The sequence below is a fragment of the Stomoxys calcitrans genome, chromosome 1 (genome assembly GCF_963082655.1).
Source record: "Stomoxys calcitrans chromosome 1, idStoCalc2.1, whole genome shotgun sequence".
NCBI classification, from domain to species: domain Eukaryota; kingdom Metazoa; phylum Arthropoda; class Insecta; order Diptera; family Muscidae; genus Stomoxys; species Stomoxys calcitrans.
Window position 1 is genome coordinate 270,495,902 of NC_081552.1, and position 20,758 is coordinate 270,516,659.

At 38.7% G+C, this 20,758-nt stretch overlaps 1 protein-coding gene and 1 long non-coding RNA gene across 3 annotated transcripts in view; both read right to left on the minus strand.

Moving 5' to 3' along the window:
* LOC106095833 (cyclin-dependent kinase 14) overlaps positions 1–20,758 on the minus strand; it is a 423,150-nt gene that overhangs the window by 272,042 nt on the left and 130,350 nt on the right. The gene's annotated exons all lie outside the window — the stretch shown is intronic.
* Positions 197–17,915, minus strand: LOC131994063 (uncharacterized). The gene is made up of 4 exons (XR_009396410.1): positions 17,681–17,915; positions 5,009–6,662; positions 438–515; positions 197–374 (listed from the first exon to the last, which is right to left on the minus strand). It is a non-coding gene; the product is annotated as an uncharacterized LOC131994063 (long non-coding RNA).

The window sequence follows — 20,758 nt, forward strand, 5'->3', positions numbered from 1 at the left end:
TAAAAATCAGTGATGAAATATATCATCAAGAAAACGAAAGGAAAATTCAACATATACTCCGATTAAATGACTTCCCTAACAACACTATTAAGGATCTTAGAAAACTTGTTAGAACGGAGAACAACAAAAGGGAACCAACACCAACAATCTTCAAGAAAACGATGTATATCCCGGGGTTTCCGAAAGACTTACCAGTTCAAATATGTACTTCAGGGGAAAATACCAGCTTGCCTTAAAGAGCCACAACACATTAAATAGTCCATTCAGCAGGACTAAATCAATGATGAAAAAGGAGGACAAATCAAATGTAGTTTATAAGATTAAATGTAACCGGGATGAAGCAAATTTATGTCCAATGACATATGGGGAAACAACTAAAACAAAATTAAAGACAAGATTATCATCTCACAAATCTGTGAAGAAAATGAAAGACAAACCTTTAGAACAAAAAAACTGCACTTGCAGCACATTGCACTTTAACAGGGCATACACCAAATTTTAAAGACGTAGAAATACTAGAAAAAGAAACCAATCAGAAAAGGCGATTTACTTTAGAAATGTTACATATTTTTGACACCCCACAAACAAAGGCATGAACTTTAAGAAAGACACAGCCGGTTGTGTGCAGATTTACAGGAATTTGGTATAAAAATACAGACAAAAATGAGATATGAGTCGTGTTTCAAAATGTAATTATTTTCAAATCTATAAATGTTTTTAATTTTTTGTAAAATTAGTTCTTTGTTAAACCCTGATGAAGATCACCGGCAGTGATCGAAATATTGGTGAACATTATAAATAAAAAAATTAAAAAAAAAACACCAACACCTGCTTTTGTAAATCGTTCGATGATCTCGAGCCAAAGCAAGAAGACAAAGTTATAAAATTCCAAAGGTCAACAATAAAATCGCAGAATTTTAGGCCCCTTCTAGAAATTCACATTTCATTGCTCACCATTTCGTCTTAAATATCCTCAACTCCTAATTTTTTTTTAATTGAAACTCTTCAATTATTCTCATCCGTGCATGCCGTCGAGCAATCAAACTTCACATATCTTGTGAAACATTTAATAACACTGGAGAAAAAAGTTCTCGGTTTCCATTCACGGATAAAATAGCATCCGTGATATGTTCTATGAGCCATTTTTAATGCCAACATAAAAGGCATTTCATTGGGAAATTTTCAGCACGTAAACAATTTAATACGTCATGCAAATACTATCCGTTTAACATTATTTGGCGTGCCATGGGCATCATTTAATGAAAATAATTGAGTTGCACTTGGATAAACTCTGTCAGGAAGAAATTTAATGAAAACCTCAATTCCAATCGCGTTTAAAGCGCCTTTTGCCATTACCATCGACGACGCCGATGCCGATGACGATGAATGCATTTGTGCGTGGGTGCGTCATGATGGCAGTTGCAAGCGCTGAATGGCTTTTAATAGTGGCGATTTACATGATGGCAAAGATTTTTTAAATTGCGTTTTTAATTAAGCGCAACCCTTAAAACATCGACGTCAGAGAGCTATAAGCCGCCACCACATCGCCATTGGCAGCCAGCTCTATGCAGCAATTAAATAATTAAAGTAATGCATTGGCGATAACAGGAGTATCGAGTAGAAAATTCTTAAATTATGTTGATGGCTTTTTTTTAATTAAGAAGTAATTTTTAAAACATTTATCATTTTCTTGCAAAGGGAACAACATTAAACACACTTTTCTTCAATGTGTAAAGCCTTATTTGGCCAGGGTCTACCTAAAATTCCATCATCAATTATTGAAAAAACATACTATGAAGTCTTTGAAATTGGTATCAATTTTACTTAAACTTCTACACTAGAATTGTGGCTCTGATCTACGGTAAATATGTTAACGATACATCATACATCGGCTGCATCGGTTTCCCAATGTTCGGTTTCCCCTACTCGGGCATAGTTTTCACATGGCTTCATGAAGTAAATTGGAATCACCTCTTAATCGTTATTTTGCAAATTGCAAATTTTGCCCATGAACATTCTACTAAGGAACAGGGGCAAACTTCTCACATATCAATGAGTGCAGTCCGATTCAAGTTTTATAGCTGAGTCCGAATGGCGTGCCGCCGTGCGACACCTCTTTGAAGAGAAGTTTTACATGGCATAGTACCTCACAAATGTTGCCAGCATTAGGAGGGAAAAACCACCGCTGAAAATTTTGTCTGATAATCTCGACAGGATTCGAACGCAGACGTTCAGCGTCATAGGCGGACATACTAACATCTGCGCTACGGTGGCCTCCTAATCGTTATTTTATATATCAAAATTCTGAGAAATGGCCTGACTTAAACCTGTTCCAGATATTTTTGTTTGTTTTTCTACTCGAGCACTGTTAGCGTTTTGTAAGGAACACAAGGAGCCTATGAATGATATTTACGCAAATGAAGTTGCCCACACGTGCAATGCAATGAAGAACTATTGGGCGAAACGATAAGAAGGGAAAGGGAAGAAGGGAAAAGAAGGGAAGGAAAGGCGAAGGGAAACATGTAGTGTATAAGGAATTCTGAAGTTTAAGTAATTTGAATGCACATCTAGTCATAAATAGCAATACCTTGCTCAGAATATGTTTCCTGCTTCCAATGCTTGACAGAAGTGCGATAGAACCCATAGAACTAATGCATACACAGAAAAAAAATCTATTTCAATCACGAAATGTATTGATTTTAATATTTTTTTTTGCTAAAAACGCTTCAATCACGAATTGCTAATATCAATTAACGTTTGTGACAATGCAGAAGAAAAATTTTAATTTAAAAAATATTTATATTTAAAATTGAATTGGTGTTTGTTTGTTCCGTATAGACTCAAAAACGGCTGAACCGATAACCTTGAAATGTTCACAGATTGTGTAGGTTGGTCTGGAAGGAAACATAGGCTATATAATTTTTTGATATCGGAAGGGGGGCGGACCCTCCCCTTTACCCCAAATGTACTACCCAAAAATAAAAGTGGACCGATCGAGACAATATAGGACTCAAATGAAAGGTATTCAGGAGAGGAGTACGAATTTCATTTAAAAAATTGGGTCCAAGTAACTGGGGAGCCACCCCAACCCCAAAAACCCCCTAAAATAGGTTTTTTGGACGATCATGATAATATGGAATTCAAATGAAAGGTATTCGGGAGTAGATATGGTCATGAAGGAGAAATAGGCTTTATAATTTGTTAATTTCCGAAGGGGGCGGACCCTCGCCCGTTACCCAAAAACACCACCCAAAATTAAAAGTGGACCATTCGGGACAATATGGGTATCAAATAAAAGGTATTGGAAAATAAAACACGAATGTGGTATTAAAATTTGGGTCTAAGTACTCATCGAGCCGCCCCAACCCTAAAATTTCCCCCAAACAGACATATTGGACGTTCATATCAATATGGGGATCAATTGAAAGGTATTCGGGAGTAAATTACGAATTTGGCATGCAAAAATACGAATGTGGTATTGAAATTTCGATCTTAGTACTCATCGGGCCGCCCCAACCCCAAGATTTCTCCCAAACAGACATATTGGACGTTAATGTCAATATAGGCCTCAAATGAAAGGTATTCGGGAGTAAATTACGAATCTGGCATACAAAATCAGATCGAAGAATAGGGGGTCACCCTACCCCCCAAAAACGCCCTAAATGGGCATATGACCCTAAACAACAAGTAAAAAAGCGTTAAGTTCGGACGGGCCGATCGTTGGATACCCACCTCGGGTATATAAGTAAACCACCTTTTGTTAAAACCCGGTGAAAAATGCATACCTTATGCCCCATATATCCGATCTGGATTTGGACCAAATACTAATAAGTACAAGTCAATGTTCAATTGTGTATAACAAAATATTGGTCTTTATAGTAGCAATATCTAAAACCGATCGGAACCATATACAACACGAATGTCGAAAAGCCTAACATAAGTCACTGTGTCAAATTTCAGTGCAATAGAATTATAAATGCGCCTTTTATGGGCCCAAGACTTTAAATCGAGATATCGATCTATATGGCAGTTATATCCAAATCTGTACCGATTTGGGCCAAGGTTGCGAAAAATGTCGAAGGTCCTAACACAACTCACTGTCCTAAATTTCGGCGAAATCGGACAATAAATACGCCTTTTATGGGCCCAAAACCTTAAATCGAGAGATCGGTTTATATGACAGCTATATCCAAATCTGGACCGATCTGTTACATATTGCAGAAGTATGTCAAGGGGCTTAATTTAGCTCAGTGTCCCAAATTTCGGCGAGGACAATAAATGCGCCTTTTATGGGCTTAAGATCGTAAATCGGCGGATCGGTCTATATGGGGCCTATATCAAGATATAGTCCGATATAGCCTATCTTCGTAATTAAGGACAAAAAAAGAATCTGTGCAAAGTTTCAGCTCAATATCTCTATTTCTATAGACTGTAGCGTGATTTCAATAGACAGACGGACGGACATGGCTAAATCGGCTCAGATTTTTACGACGATCAAGAATATATACACCTTATAGGGTCGAAAAGGGATATTTCGATGTGGTGGGTATAAAAAGAATATTCATATGACATATACGTAAGCATGACGTTTATAACTAAACAAAAACTAGTTGAAATGCTGAATAAAATTTTTTATACATCAAGAATGGAAGGTAGGGCACTTTCATCGTAAACAAAGTCAAACGTTTCTTACTTTACTAGTCGAAATTTGGTTTTATGTGAAACGAATTATTTTTTTGCGTTTATAAATAAATGGGTCTATCTCTTCCTTGTGGGTGTTACCAACAAATGCACCGAGTTATAATACCCTTTGCCACAGTAGTGGTCTAGGGTATACAGGTAGGTCATTCTCTGCATCATCATCTGGTTTTGTGATTATTTGGAAATTTGGGAATAAATTGAAATGATCTCAACTAAGAAGATGAGCACTAATGGCCTGGCGTTCTTTTTGCATTCGCATTCTCTGCGCCTAAGTTTATTTAAAGATAAAATTTTGTTTAATTCTTACCCAAGTTGTTGTTGTTGATTTTGACGTTGGTGGCCGAAATGTTGAGGCTGTTGTTGATGGTACTGGGGAGAGTACCACCGCCGTCGATATGATTTAATTGAATGAACTCAGCAATTTTGGTGGTTTCTCCGAGCGGATAGATGCCCAAGGCGTACAAAATGGTTGTTTACGTTTTTAAACGGATGAAGGATTACCGGGGTCAAAGAGCGGTTGCCTGTTTTCGTGCCTTTTTTTTTGTGGGTTTTGTTGTGCTTTCTTATCCTTTGGTGTTTTTCTAGTCCCCTCTGTTCTTACTCCCGGCAACAGCAGTGCTCAGTTGGCACAAGGAATGGCAATCGAACGCACACAGACACAGTGTGGGGCACAGATAAAAGATACAAAATCGATATACATTTGTTTGCGCATTTCATAACAATGCCATAGCGGCCAGAGTCGCCTCGAGTGGAAGTGAGAGAAGAGCTTGCTTGCTCGGGGGCCCAAAGTGACGAGGATAAGTAAGAACTGCCACAGTGTGGTCCACACTCAACGTAATAACAACAGCAACAGCAATCACTGCAGGCTGATGGATGGCTGAGTGAGTGGGAGGAAGTCCTTTGGTTGCTGCGACAACAGAAAAACTTTTGTAAACACAAAACTTTGCGTTCCCGACAAATGTCGTTGTCGGCCAAGCGACCAGACGGCTGCAGGAGTGGGAGAAATTATTTGGCGTTCTGGTTTCTGTGGAATACGTTGGCGATGCTCTAACAGTCCAACTTGGTTACGCGCCTTGCTGTTGTTGTTGGTAACGAGTGTCGGAACTTTTTGACGACAAAATAACGAGGTCAAACACTAGATCCTGTGCGACGCTGCCATGGCCATGTGGGTGCTGTTATTTAAGTGCGTGTGTGTTGTCACCACGCATATAGTTCATAAGTGTTTGTGTGTGCGTGTGTGCAAAAGGATCCTCCACTTACGAGTCCTCGTGGTGCAAATGCGCAAACGGAGGACTGGGGCAAGAAAACAACTTTGCCACTTGGTCTTTTCCAGCACACTCTAGTCACAACACATTAAAATACAATTTCGCTTTGGTTTCATGCTCGATTCGCAAGCAGAGGGCAGGTTAGCGCGCGTCTTGTTTATCTTCCTTGCTTTGTTTTCACTTTGAAAATTACACAAACAAGCCAAAATAAAAGACACTTTTACCGATTTCTATTGGAATTCGAACGTTGCTGCTGTTGCTCGTGTTTTTGTTGCCAATCTTATGCTGCTGACTTGCTGGCTAGCAGGTTGGCTGGCTATTGCTTTTGGCCCGTTTGGCTATGATTTTTTTGGCAACTTTTGCTACAGCCACCGTCGGAGGACACACACTGTCGGGTGTGCTGAAGAGTTTGCTCCAACACTTGTCGTTGTTATTTAATTTGTTAACTTTTTTCCATAACGTTATCGGTTGTTTGCGACGCTCTCGATTGTTTTTCCATCAAAATGTCGTTGTCGATTTAATTGTTGATGTTGTTGCCGATTTTGCTGTTGTTGTTGTTGTTGTTGAGTTCTGCAATTCTTAATTGCGTGTCTATGTCACGATTTCTGCACCTCTTTTTAAGAATTTTTGTCGTATTCTTTGGGTTTTTTTTCACTTTTTTACCTTTTCCATCGAAGCTTCATTTGCTTCCTATGACTTACAAAAAAAAAAAAAAATAAGACGATTTCATTTGAATTGGCGTTGTTAACTTTGGTTTCAGTTGGTCGTGATGGCTGACGGTGGTGCTGTGCGGGGGTTACGTGATGATGTTTCACATCTCAATTTTCATTCACCGTAGTTGCTTGCGGTTTTTGATGGCTGTTCACTTGTTTGGCTGTCTAGCTGTTTGTCTAGTCTGCCCCTCGACTATCTGCCCGAATTTTAGCTTGCCGCTTTTTCGATTTTCATATTTGTCGTAAGAAGATACTTTGCAGTCGAGTGGGAGAACAAAAGAAACGTGGAAATTGTTTCGCTTCACATTCAATGGAAAATTACAACAATCACACAACAAAAGGGAATCCGTAAACAACTACCAAACGAGGAAAGCAACTCAAGATGCCATGGCGTCGGCCTCAATGAAATCAAAACCGTTTAACAACGGCTGACAAAGGAAATACATGACCATTTGATGTTGGAAATTATTGGAAACAGTTTTTACCCGCCGTCTAGGTCTAGTGGAATATAGCAATCGAAAGCTTTAGGGAACTTGAAATCGTTATTTTGGTAAGAACAACAACATTTTACAAAATTTCAATAATTGTTTGTTAATATATCAAAAAAAAAAAGTTAATAACGTTCATTGAAAACAAAACAAAACAAAAAGGGGCGATTAGAAAACTTCCCAGCATTTGATCCAGCATCTGCATAAAATCAGTGTGAAGCGCAGTTAGGCCATTTTCGTAATCCATAGCAATTCGCCAATACAATGGGCAATACAGCGAGGAATAAAATAAAGGGGACCGTCTTCAATGGAGTAGGAACGAATACTAAGTTAGTGTTCTCATATGGTCCTAAAAGTCTCCAGTTTGAAAGGATGAGGTCTATGAGATATGTATTCTCGATTTTTTTTCTGGCATACACTTAATGGGAAAAGTCAGCTGATAATAGCAAACACCACTGATTATTGGTAGTTAATTCTTACACCAATAGTTCTGCAGTTATAACAAAATTTTTCCAACTTCTGAAAAGCGGACTGACTGTTGAAAAGTCAGTTGTTTCTTGAAAATTGCTGCTGTTTAATTTATGATGGGATTGTGAAAAGGAAATCAAAATACAATAAAATAAACGAGGACGTATGTAGGTTTGGGAAAGAAAAGGAAAGGAAATTATCTGATCGCAGTCAAAACAAGAAAAAAATCCTAAAGTAATCAAAACACATGACCGGCCGTAACAGGCAAACATATATGATAGCATAATATTCCATAGAGTAAACGTGTGGTCTGCGAGATGCTGTTGTTATTACGTTTCTAAGGAAAGAAAAATATCAATAAGAACCTGGTTTCCAAACTACAACATACATCTTAACCCAGTAGTCCAGGCTACTGGACTGTTTATTCACGAATTCGAAAATAATCAGGACTATGTCCACTTTCATTTACTTTCAGTGTAAACAACTGGCGAATTTAGCATGGGTTAGTCATAGGAGTAACCAGTTGAACCTGGAACTAGTACTTGTGCTTATTCCAACAAACTAGTTCCGTAATACAATAGATTTCTTTCTTTTCTGCTTGCACGGTTTTTTTCTCTGTCACACTCTCTACTTAAACAATTTTGTAAGTTTTGTCAGTGGTCGACGATGAGATTTGAACTCATCACGCATCCTCTAGCCTACCGAAATCATTACTGCATAGCAATAAATTTCTCCATTAAGTTAAATTAAAAACAAGAAAAAGAGTGCTAAGTTCGGCCGGGCCAAACCTTATATACCCTCCACCATGGATCGCATTTGTCGAGTTCTGTGCGCGGTATCTCTTTTTAGGCAAACGGGGAAAAGAGGATAAGAATTGCTATGCCCGATATGACGACGATAGCCTAGTTACACCCATCAAAATACAACGGCTGCGTTGGCTAGGTTATGTTGTCAGAATGGATGAGGAAGCTCCAGCAAAAAAGTCTTTTGAAGGCAAACACGGTGATACACGCAAACCGGGGAGACCAAAGCCCGATGGAAAGATCAAGTGGTGGGAGACACCTCGAAACTTGGTGACAGAGATTTTAAAATGAGCGCAGAATATCGAGGCGCTTGGAACGCTATTCTACGTTCGTCTAGTGGAACAAATATTCTGTCATAGCCAATTAAAGTATGTCCGATTCGGACCATAAATGAATTGAAAGTTGAAGACCATAATAGTAGTCATTGGGTAATATCTCAGTCCATTCGGATAAGACTTGCGCCATATAGGGGCTCAAGAAGCATAATCGGGAGATCGGTTCATGTGGGAGCTGTATCAGGCTATAGATCGGTTAAGACCATATTCGACATGTGTGTTGAAGGTCATGGGAGAAGCCATTGTACAAAATTGCAGCAAAATCGGATTAGAATTGACAATTACGCCCTCAGTTGGCTCAAGAAGTCAAGATCCAGGATCGGTTTATATGGTAGCTATGGGTTGCCCAAAAAGTAATTACGGATTTTTTAAAAGAAAGTAAATGCATTTTTAATAAAACTTAGAATGAACTTTAATCAAATATACTTTTTTTACACTTCTTTTCTAAAGCAAGCTAAAAGTAACAGCTGATAACAGACAGAAGAAAGAATGCAATTACAGAGTCACAAGCTGTGAAAAAATTTGTCAACGCCGACTATATGAAAAATCCGCAATTACTTTTTGGGCAACCCAATATATCAGGATATGGGCCGATTTGAAGTCGTAATAAAACCATTCATGCAACATTTCAGCCAAATCGGATGAGAAATGCTCCCTCTAGAGGCTCAAGAAGTAGAGACCCCAAATCGGTTTATATGGCAGCTATATCAAAACATGAACCGATATGGCCCATTTACAATCCCAACCGACCTACACTAATAAAAAGTATATATGTGTCATTTGTCCTCAAAGGTAACTATTTGGGGAACTTAAAAGAGCGAAATCGGACAATAAATGAGCCTTTTATAGATCCAAGGCCTTGGTTATATAGTCCCAGTTCGGTTTATACGGCAGCTATATCAGGTTATGTAACGATTTGCTCCATACTCAACACAGTTGTTGGAAATCATAACAAAACACCTCATGCGAAATTTCAGCCAAATCGGATGAGAATTGCACGCTCTATTGGCTCAAGAAGTCAAGATCCAAGATCGGTTTATATGACAGCTATACCATATTATTAACCGATTTGAATCATACTTAACACAGTTATTGGAAGTGATACCAAAACACTATGTGCAGAATTTCAGTCGAATCGGACGAGAATTGCGCCCTCTAGAGGCTCAAGAAGTCAAGGCCAAAGATCGGTTTATATGACAGTTATATCAAAACATGAACCGATTTGGCCCATTTACCATCCTAACCGACCTACACTAATAAAAAGTATTTGTGCAAAGTTTCAAGCGCCTAGCTTTACTCCTTCGAATCTAAATCGGAAAAGCAATCCGCCTTTAATGGGTCCAAAATCTTAAATCAAGAGATTAGTCTATATGGCAATAATATCCAAATCTAGACCGATACGGGTCGTATTGACAAAGGTTGTTGAGAGTCCTAACACAGCTCACTGTCCCAAATTTCAGCGAATTCGGATAATAAATGTGGCTTTAATGGGGTTTATACCCTAAATCGATATATAGTCCGATTAGACCATCTTCGAGCTTAACCTGCTTATGGACATTAAAATAATCTGTGCAAAGTTTCAGCTCAATATCTCTATTTTTATACCCTCCACCATAGGATGGGGGTATACTAATTTCGTCATTCTGTTTGTGACACCTCGAAATATGCATCTGAGACCCCATGAAGTATATATATTCTTGATCGTCATGTCATTTCTGTTCTGTCCGTCCGTCCATCTGTCTGTCGAAAGCACGCTAACTATCGAAGGAGTTAAGCTAGCCGCTTGAAATTTTGCACAAATACTTTTTATTGGTGTAGGTCGGTTGGGATCGTAAATGGGCCAAATCGGTCGATGTTTTGATATAGCTGCCGTATAAACCGAACTTGGGTCTTGACTTCTTCAGCCTCTAGAGTGCGCAATTCTTGGCCGATTTCACTGAAATTTTGCACGTGGTGTTTTGATATCACTTTCAACAATTGTATGATTGCTAAGTATGGTTCAAATCGGTCCATGTTTTAATAAAGCTGCCATATAAACTGATCTTGGGTCTTGACTTATAGAGCCTCTAGAGGACGTAATTCTTATCCGATTTGGCTGAAATTTTGCATGAGATATTCTGTTATAGTTTCTAACAACTGTGCCAATGATGGTTTAAATCGGTCCATAACCTGACATAGCTGTCATATAAACCTATCTGGGGTCTTGACTTCTTGAGCATCTGGATTGCGCAATTCCTATCCGATTTGGCTGAAATTTTGCATGCGGTGTTTTGTCGGTGTCGTCCAACAACTGTGCCGAGTACGGTGTAAATCGGCCCATAACCTGATATAGCTGCCATAAAAACCGATCTGGGATCTTGTCTTCTTGAGCCTCAAGAGGGGGCAATTCCTATCCGATTTGACTGAAATGTTATACAACGGCTTCTCCCAAGACCTTCAATATCCGTGTCAAATATGATCTGAATCGGTATTCAGCCTGATACAGCTCCCCTATAAACCGATCTCCCTATTTTACTTTTTGAGCCCCTAAAAGGCCCAATTCACCCAATTCGATTTCGCTGAAATTTAACACACAGACTTTTACTATGGTCTCCAATACTCAATTCAATTAGCATAGCAATTATTTTCTTTTTTCCTTAATTTGCCTAAAAAGAGATACCGCGCAAAGAACTCGTCAAATGCGATCCATGTTGGAGGGTATGTAAGATTCGGCCCGGGCGAACTTAGCATGCTCATACATGTTAAAGACTGTAGCGTGATTTCAACAGACAGACGGACGGACATGGCTAGATCGTCTTAGGTTTTTACGACCATCAAGAATATATTTATTTTAAGGGTAGGAAATGGTGTTGAAAACGGAAGGACACAATTTATATACCCCCATTCTCCGGTAGTGGGTATAAAAATTACAAAGAAAATTGCCAACAAAATTTTATTTAAACACGATTTTCATACTATACAACGTAACCCACAAAACGTAGCTTTACGATTATTTTTGAACTTATTACACCCTATGAGAAAGCCTGAGCTGAAAATATTTTTTTAGCGGTGGTTATTCATTCCCAGTACCTTACGTTATCAGCCGTATACACTTTTGTAATAACTGGGCACTAACTTCTGACTGGGCACTAGAGGAGCTTGAACTGATATCGGACATCACTCATTGATATGGGATGTTATTGGAATATCCATGAGCAATCTTTCTTTTGTGATAACTTCTCATACCAAGTCAAGAAATAACGCAAATCAAATTTGAAAGATAATGATTAGCAATGTGATTGATCAAATTCAATTAAGACTATAGTCGTCGATTTCATAACAAGGGGTTGAGTTTCAACAGATTCCCGTAATGTAACTGACCTTTGCTAATTAAATGATTCTTGAGAGGGTCGAAATAATACTCCGGCACACTTTGGGTCCTACCTCGAATAGGAAACCTTAAAATACTCGATAGACAAGAAAACAGAAGTACTCACGGAATCATAATTGACACAGTCGGTTGTCTATGAACTAATTTTTGTTGGCGTTGATACTCAAAGACACCAATAATGCCACAAAAACTACAACAAGAAGACATAAAACAACGTACAACACACTCTATTGACCTGGGCTAATAATAAACACCAAAAGAGTTCAACAGGATAAGAGGTAGAAACAACTTTAAAAACTCTAGGAATGCCAATTCATTTGCAATTTTCTGGCAATTTGCTGCCATTTCCGAAAATGTTTTCCAATCACTCACACTTGCACTTCTTTAAAGTTTTAAAGATTGCACAATTTTCACTTCCGCTTGGGTTAAAACGAAACCCTCCCCACACACACACACACAGCCACCAAAAAAAATTATTCACAGATGCGCTTGTATATGTGTATATACTTCGTATAGAAATTAATTGACCCGGGTGCACTTTGGAAAAGATTTCAAAACTTTTGTTGTGTAAATGTCCTGTTTCTGGTTAGAAAAGAAATAAGACATTGCTGTTGTTGTTATTTTTGGAACGATTTCTGCGATTATCACTGGGATGCGGCGTGTTGCGGATGCGTTGAGATACCGTAATAAAATGAGGTCAACGAGATGGCTCAACACTGAAATACTCGATGTCGTACGGCGACATGACCAAAACACACGGATGACGAGGATGTGCTGTTGAACACAAACATCAGCCAGACAAGCACAAGCGAATTGAAGCGAGCTAGCGAGCGAACCAACCGAGCAGCCCATAAGCTCCGAAGCGAGCGAGAAGCCAAAACAGCAGGTTGGAAGGACAGACAAACATAAAAGAGTACGGCCCTACTCGGTGGGGGGATGTTGGTGGCGGCAATTCAATGCTAAGGAATTTACGTGGGTGTCTCTTGCGTTTGTTGTGCTGGTGTATTTGCTTACGAATGCAGGACATGAGGAACAAAAACAAACAAAACAAGTTGAATGAAACCCAAGGAGTAAGAAATGATGGCTCGCTGGCTGCCTGACTGACGGGGCTAGCTGCAGAAATTCATGTTGTGCTGTAATAAGTTCACGACCAGGATAACAAAAGACAACTCTCTCTCTCTCTCTCTCTCTCCCTCGCTCTGCCATTGCCTTGCCCAGAAAGAGAGCCTTGCTAATCCAAAGAGAAAGTTTGCAACAAACAAACTGAGAGAAAACAAGGGATGTTCGAAGAGTAACCCCGCATCAGAAACTCTGCTCTAGTAAACACGAACAAAAGCATGGAACTCATGCAGGCATTCTGAGACAAGACAAAAAAGTTTCAAACTACTGAACTTTTTTCACTCCCCCACCAAAGCCACCACAATTACAGAATTTATGCTAAATCACGTTTGCAATGTGTTTGGGAAAAATCTTCTTCCTTTCTGTTCGTTTAAATAAATCATCGCTATTATCCACTTCTGTTTTGCTATGACACAGTTTTTTCCCTCCCGACATTCTGCGCTTTATGGCAAACCGGAAAAATTTACAATTTACGTCACACACACACACCGTTTGTATTGTTGTTGTGTGGAGCGTGGAGCTCGCTCGATCTAAGCTCGCATGGAACACCCACACCTCATCAAACACACAAACGCATCATTCACAATATACACACATTTGTTGGTGTTGTTGTTGTTGTCATTGTTGCTGCTGCTGCTGCTTTTTGCAGTACTTCTACTACCGTCACCTTTTGTGAGTAAATCATGCTGAGTGAGTGAGTAGGCCCCTCTCACTCTCTCTCCCCCTCTCAGCCTGCCATAATAATAGTTTTAGCTTTTATACACCATAAACGACCCTGAACTCGGATGAGAAAAAATGAAATAATTCGCGTTTGTGTTGTTGGATTCGTCCCAAAAAAAAAAAAAACACACAGCAGCAGCGGAGAACAAAAAAAAACCATAAAAGTTTAATAAAAGTGCAAAATAAACGTTAAACGTCTCTAGAGTGATAGAGACCCAATAGAACATCACAAGCAGCGAGAAAGAGATAGGCATGCATCAATGGCAGCAGCATAGTGTAAACAAGAATTTCTCTGTGAGGAAGTTGCAATCAATTCATGAATTTCTTTAGAAAACCATGAATGCAATCACAAATGCATGAGATACGGGTGCGTTCGTTCGTTCATCTGCCATACAGGGGGACTCAGCAGCACTAAAGTTTTTATGAGCATCATGTGTTTTGATTTAACTACAAATGATGGTGCACTTGAGGAAATTCGATAGGACTGTTACAATCTTCTCCTAGAACAGTTTTATTTACAATTAATTACAAATCGAATTCTGAAAAAAAGTATTCACTTTGTATGCAAAATGTGTCAGATGTGCGAGATGGCGAGAAGCCATCATGAATGGATCATGCAACAGCCATTTGTCGACTACTATATATGAAAAGGGGTAACATTTCATCAACATATGACTTCCTTAAAAACGTCAGGAATTCGAATAAAGACATCTATTGGGTTGCCCAAAAAGTAATTGCGGATTTTTCATATAGTCGGCGTTGACAAATTTTTTCACAGCTTGTGACTCTGTAATTGCATTCTTTCTTCTGTCAGTTATCAGCTGTTACTTTTAGCTTGCTCTAGAAAAAAAAAGTGTAAAAAAAGTATATTTGATTAAAGTTCATTCTAAGTTTTATTAAAAATGCATTTACTTCGTTTTAAAAAATCCACAATTACTTTTTGGGCAACCCAATATTATCAGCGATATTAATTTGGACGAATTCAAAAACCATCCTCCTTCAAAGGATTTTTTTAAATAACTAAGAAAAATGGGTACTTGTGAAAGCAGATGAGGCAGTGCTTGGAGTATTTGAGAGAAAGATTCTTCGTAAAATATATGGACCAATATGGGCGACGTATGAACCACGAGCTGTATGACGACGATAGCATAGTTACACGCATCAAAATACAACGGCTGCATTGGCTAGGTCATGTTGTCAGAATGGATGAAGAAGCTCCCGCAAAGAAGTCTTTTGAAGGTAAACACCTTGGTACACGCAAACCAGGGAAGATCAAGTGGTGGGAGAGACCTCGAAACATGGTGTCAGAGATTATAGAATGAGCGCAGAAGATCGAGGCGCTTGGAACGCTATTCTACGTTCGAGGCATTTTAGGCGTTAATTTCTTGTTCAAAAGTAAATATAATATTAGCCTGCTGTTATTTAAATTCGTCCAAAAATTAGCGAATTGTAGAAAATTGGAAAAGATTGTACGTTATATGCTTGTAAAATTGAGATGAAATATAAAAATAAGATGAAATATAAAAATTTTTGAAGTATTAATGATATTGCAAAGTTGCAAATGTTGCCCATGAACATTCCACTAAGGAACAGGGTCAAACTTTTTACATATCAATGAGTGCAGTCCGATTCAAGTCTTTTAAACTCAATGATAAGGGGCCTCCTTTTTATAGCCGAGTCCGAACGGGGTGCTGCAGTGCAACATCTCTTTGGAGAGAAGTTGTAGATGGCATAGTACCTCACAAATGTTGCCAGCATTAGGAGGCGAAAACCAACGCTAAAATTTTTTTCTGATGGTCTCGCATGGATTCGAACTCAGGCGTTCAGCGTCATCGGCGGACATGCTAACAACCTCTGCGCTACGGTGGCCTCCCGTATGAATCCGACAACTTTCAACTTTTTTCCATTTGAAAACCGGAGAAAATGTTAGCTGTTTTAGCAAAAAATTAATGCTGTTCTATTTTCAGCAGAATTTCTGCAGTTACAGCATTTTTTTTTTGTTTTTACTAACAAAATTTTGCGTTTAGAGTGTAAATAAAATTCCATTTGATAAATTGATGTTTCGTAGTTATCATATCATATCCGGAGGCCACCGTGGCGCAGAGGTAAGCATGTTCGCCTAAGACATTCAAATCCCGGCGTGAGCATCAGAAAAAATCAGAAAAATTTTCAGCGGTGGTTATCCCCTTACTTATATTGGATTTATGTGTGAGGTATCCTCCCATGTTAAAACGTCTCTACCAGGTGGTGTCGTTGTGCGGCACGCCGTTCGGACTCAACATAAAAAAGAGGCCACTTATCATTCAGCTTAAACCTTAATCGGACTACACTCATCGGTTTGAGAGAAGTCTACCCTGTTTCTTAATTGAAGTTTCATGGTAAAATAAGTAGTAGTAGTTCATATCCCTGCCTAATGCTATACCGGCAATGCAATTGAATAAAGCGTTCTATTTTGTATGGCTGTCTATGGTTTTGAGAACAGTCCACTCTTGAAGCTAAAATCCAAACACCAAGAGACAACTCCAAATGGATCGATGAAAACTTGAGGTACGGCATTTATGTTGAAACTACGACAATTTTAGCAGCAACTCAGACTTTGGAATAAACGTTTGTTACTACAACCAACGAGGATGAAGTTTGTTTCATATGTTGTTGCTCAATCTTGCAAGAAACGACAACGCCTCGGCTACCAATTTAGCCTTCAGTAACACACAACCAATGCACTTTGTTAAATGATAAAGCACAAAATATTCACAGAGAGGTTGCAGGCAATTCCCCCACCATCACCATAGGTATCGATCACATTGCTCTTGCAATAAATCAAATGAAAAAAAAAAAAATAATAAAAATCAAGACAAAAATCAAAACTTACTTCGAAACAAACAAAAAGTACGGAGCAGCGAGATCTAATTATTTCTACAGATAGATTCCAAAGAATAATGCCTGGCAATGAATCACAGAGATAATGAATAACACTTTTGCACCACACACAGTGACAGACGACACTTGATCTTGAAACTTTGTTTTGATCTCTTCATTCTCCCACGAGAGAGCAAAGCACAGAACGCGTTGAACTGGTTTTTAAGCACAAATCAATCCCTATCGCAGCGAGGGAGCAATTATATAATTTGACATTCCGAGCAAACAAAAAAGCACCAATGACAGACACAAGACGAAGACGAGATAACTCGTTCGCACATTCAACTTTTCATTTTTTTTTTATCATCCCAACTTCAAAAGTGAGATAGATTATCTCATCCACATACCGGCGCAGGCAACACGCATTAAAAACTCTTTTGTGGTATTTTAAGGAAAGTCGTCCAACGACCACTACTTTAAATTAAAACAGATTTTCAGCAAATTATAATAAATTTCGATTATTTCAATTACAAAATCATTATGAGCCAAGAAAGCAGCTGTCTGTCGCCAATAAATCACACAGCAAAACCAGAATTCATGGGCGGCCATACATGATGGGCGGTTTGGCAGAGTCTTTGTTTACACTTGGCTGTATTCATGTGGACGCAAAGACGTTCATTCTTACGCACTCAAATAAAAAAAACACCACCATCAAACAGCACAATCGAACCGGTAACATAAAGCTTAGCCAATGTTTCCACTGTTCAGCGGCAAAAGTATTCAACTAAACACAACTCTCGTAATAAATTTTTTCAACAAACACACACACACACACATACACACTCTCTCACACGTTTACAATTCAATCAAACGTGATCTATGGGCGACCAAACAGTATTCGAAGAATGACAGAAATTCGATACCCGAATAGCAGAAAACAAACAAACTAACGGCCGTATAGTAGAACGCGTAAATCTATGTCGTGCGAATCCTACACCGATGATATGAAACACAGTGGCAACCGTCGCGTCGCAATGTGTGCGTCAGACTCTAAGCTCGAATATGAACTGAAACGTGACGTTGGCAGACAATGCAGTGCAACCCCAACACGGCCGTCGACAGCCAAATGAATACATTTGCCAGTCTGTCGTCTCTCTGTATACGCGCGTACTACGTAGCGTCGTTGTATCCAGTGAATACGCTACGCATACGGTGGTGGCTAGGCAATGGCAGTTGCAGGAGGAGGGGGAGTCGACATACCCAATAAGAAGAGGAATAACAAAACAAAACACCAAAGAACACAACACCAAACATAATATTTAGCAATGTATCACTCACTCACTCACTCGGCCAGTCACCACAACCGCACTACAGCACAACAATCCGACGCCAGCGTAACACTGCGATTTATAACGACAAGAGGTGACGCTAAAATATGCATCAGGAGGATAAATGTCAAACAAAAGGAAAATAAATTGAAAAATCTAAATGTTTTAAAATGGAAACAGTTTTGGAAAGGGAAAATGGTTGCCAGCTAAAAGAAGTTTTCACAAAATTCCATACAAAATTTATTTGAAATTTTATTTTTCCAAATATGTCGTCAAAATTCGATTTTCAATAAAAAAAACAATTGTTATTAATTGATTTTCATGAAACTAACATATGAAAATCCCTTTTCAAAATAGCATATGAAATTTTTTTCGATTCGAGCGTGCTTTATTCCTTCTGACAAAAACATGAAGAAATCAGCTGTTTTTGTTGTTAGTCGAATGAAAGCAACCCCAAAAACAAATTGTTTTCACAAATTTAACCAGCTTTCTCGCAACTTTAAAAATTTTTACGCCTAAAAATACGAAAAGTCATACGAAAACATCATACTGTTGTGCTAGCAAAAATGATGAATCGTATGTAAATTGACAATTTTGACAAACATTTTCAATTATATGTGAACACAAAAAGTGACATGTCATACGACATCTACATGCCGTGTAATAGTGCCTTTAGTATACCATGAGATGAATCAGCTGTTTATCATATAAAACAAAAAAAATAACAAGTAAAAAGACGTTAAATTCGGCCAGGCCGAACTTTGGATACCCACCACCCCGGGTATATATGTAAACAACCTTTCATCAAAATTCTGTGAAAATGTCATACCTTATCTTCCATAGCAGTTATATCGAAATATGTTCCGATTTGGACCAAATAATAATAAGTACAGTAGCTATATCTAAATATAAACCGATCGGAACCATATACGACACGGATGTCGAAAAGCCTAACTTAAGTCACTGTGTCAAATTTCTGTGAAATCGGATTATAAATGCGCCTTTTATGGGGCCAAGACTTTAAATCGAGATATCCGTCTACATTGCAGCTATAACAAATCTAGACCGATTTGGCCAAGTTGCAGAAAAATGTCAAAGAGCCTAACACAAAGCACTGTCCCAAAATTTCGGCGAAATTGAACAATAAATGCGCCTTTTAATGACCCATAACCTTAAATGGAGAGATCGGTCTATATGGCAGCTATATTCAAATCTGGACCGATCTGGGCCAAATTGACGAAGAATGTCGAAAGGCCTTACACAACTCACTGCGCCAAATTTCAGCTAATTCGGATAATAAATGTGGCTTTTATGGGCTTAAGATCCTAAATCGGAGGATCAGTCAATATGGCAGCTATATCCAAATCTGGACCGATCTGGGCCAAATTGACGAAGAATGTCGAAAGGCCTAACACAACTCACTATCCCAAATTTCAGCAAATTCGGATAATAAATGTGATCGGAGCAGCTATATCCAAATCTGGACCGATCTGGGCCAAATTGACGAAGAATGTCGAAAGGCCTAACACAACTCACTATCCCAAATTTCAGCAAAATCGGATAATAAATGTGGCTTTTATGGGCCTAAGACCCTAATTCGGAGGATCGGTCTATATGGGGGCTATATCAAGATATAGTCCCATATAGCCCATCTTCGAACTTAACCTGCTTATGGACAAAAAAAAGAATCTGTACAAAATTTCAGCTCAATATTTCTATTTGTAAAGACTAAAGTGTGATTTCAACAGACAGACGGACGGACATGGCTAGATTGTCTTAGATGTTTACACTGATCAATGGATCGGAAATGGCTATTTCGATGTGTTGCAAACGGATTGACAAAATGAATATACACATAAAAATACAATTAAGGAACCAAGAATTAATTAATGCATGGTAAATAATGAATTTAACCCCCAAATTATCATGATTGGTCCACATGTCGCCCCCTTGTCTTAGGCAACTTAATCATGGAATGTAGCGTTTTGATCGCGCAGACGATACATTTCAAAGTACTCTAGTCCTAAATGACCTTTTTGGTCCTACAATCTCATTATCCGCTTGGAGGTTTTTTTGTGAGAAAACGGCGGATAAGGTACTTAGATGTCGTATTGGAGATCATATTCGTATTCCATTTCAAAAAACTTTTATTTTGGGTCCCGGAGTGTCGTGAAAATTTGGGAAATTACAAAATAGGTATAATTTTTTTTATATCCAACTGCTGCTCCTTAGCTCTTTATCATTATTAGTCGCATTAGTGGACAAATATTCTACACGCTCTGTGCGCACAGAGTGCCCCAACAGTGTTTCTCTTTGCTACACTCTCAAAGTAGAGCTTTGAGAGAAAAGCATGAAAAGAGAACTGGTGGCCCATATAAATCTCAACTCGCTATAAACTTTGTATCTCTTGCAGACTGTTCGATGCTGTTTGTTTGTGTTTCTTCATGCAACTCAACCGAATTGTTTGTGCAGCATGCCACAATGGGTGGCACAAATTAGTGGCAGGCTGGTGAGGGGTATTTCCTCGTTCACTGTGTTGCAGTTGTAGGATGCAAACGGAAAAGCTCAAGTGGACAATGTTGGAAACGA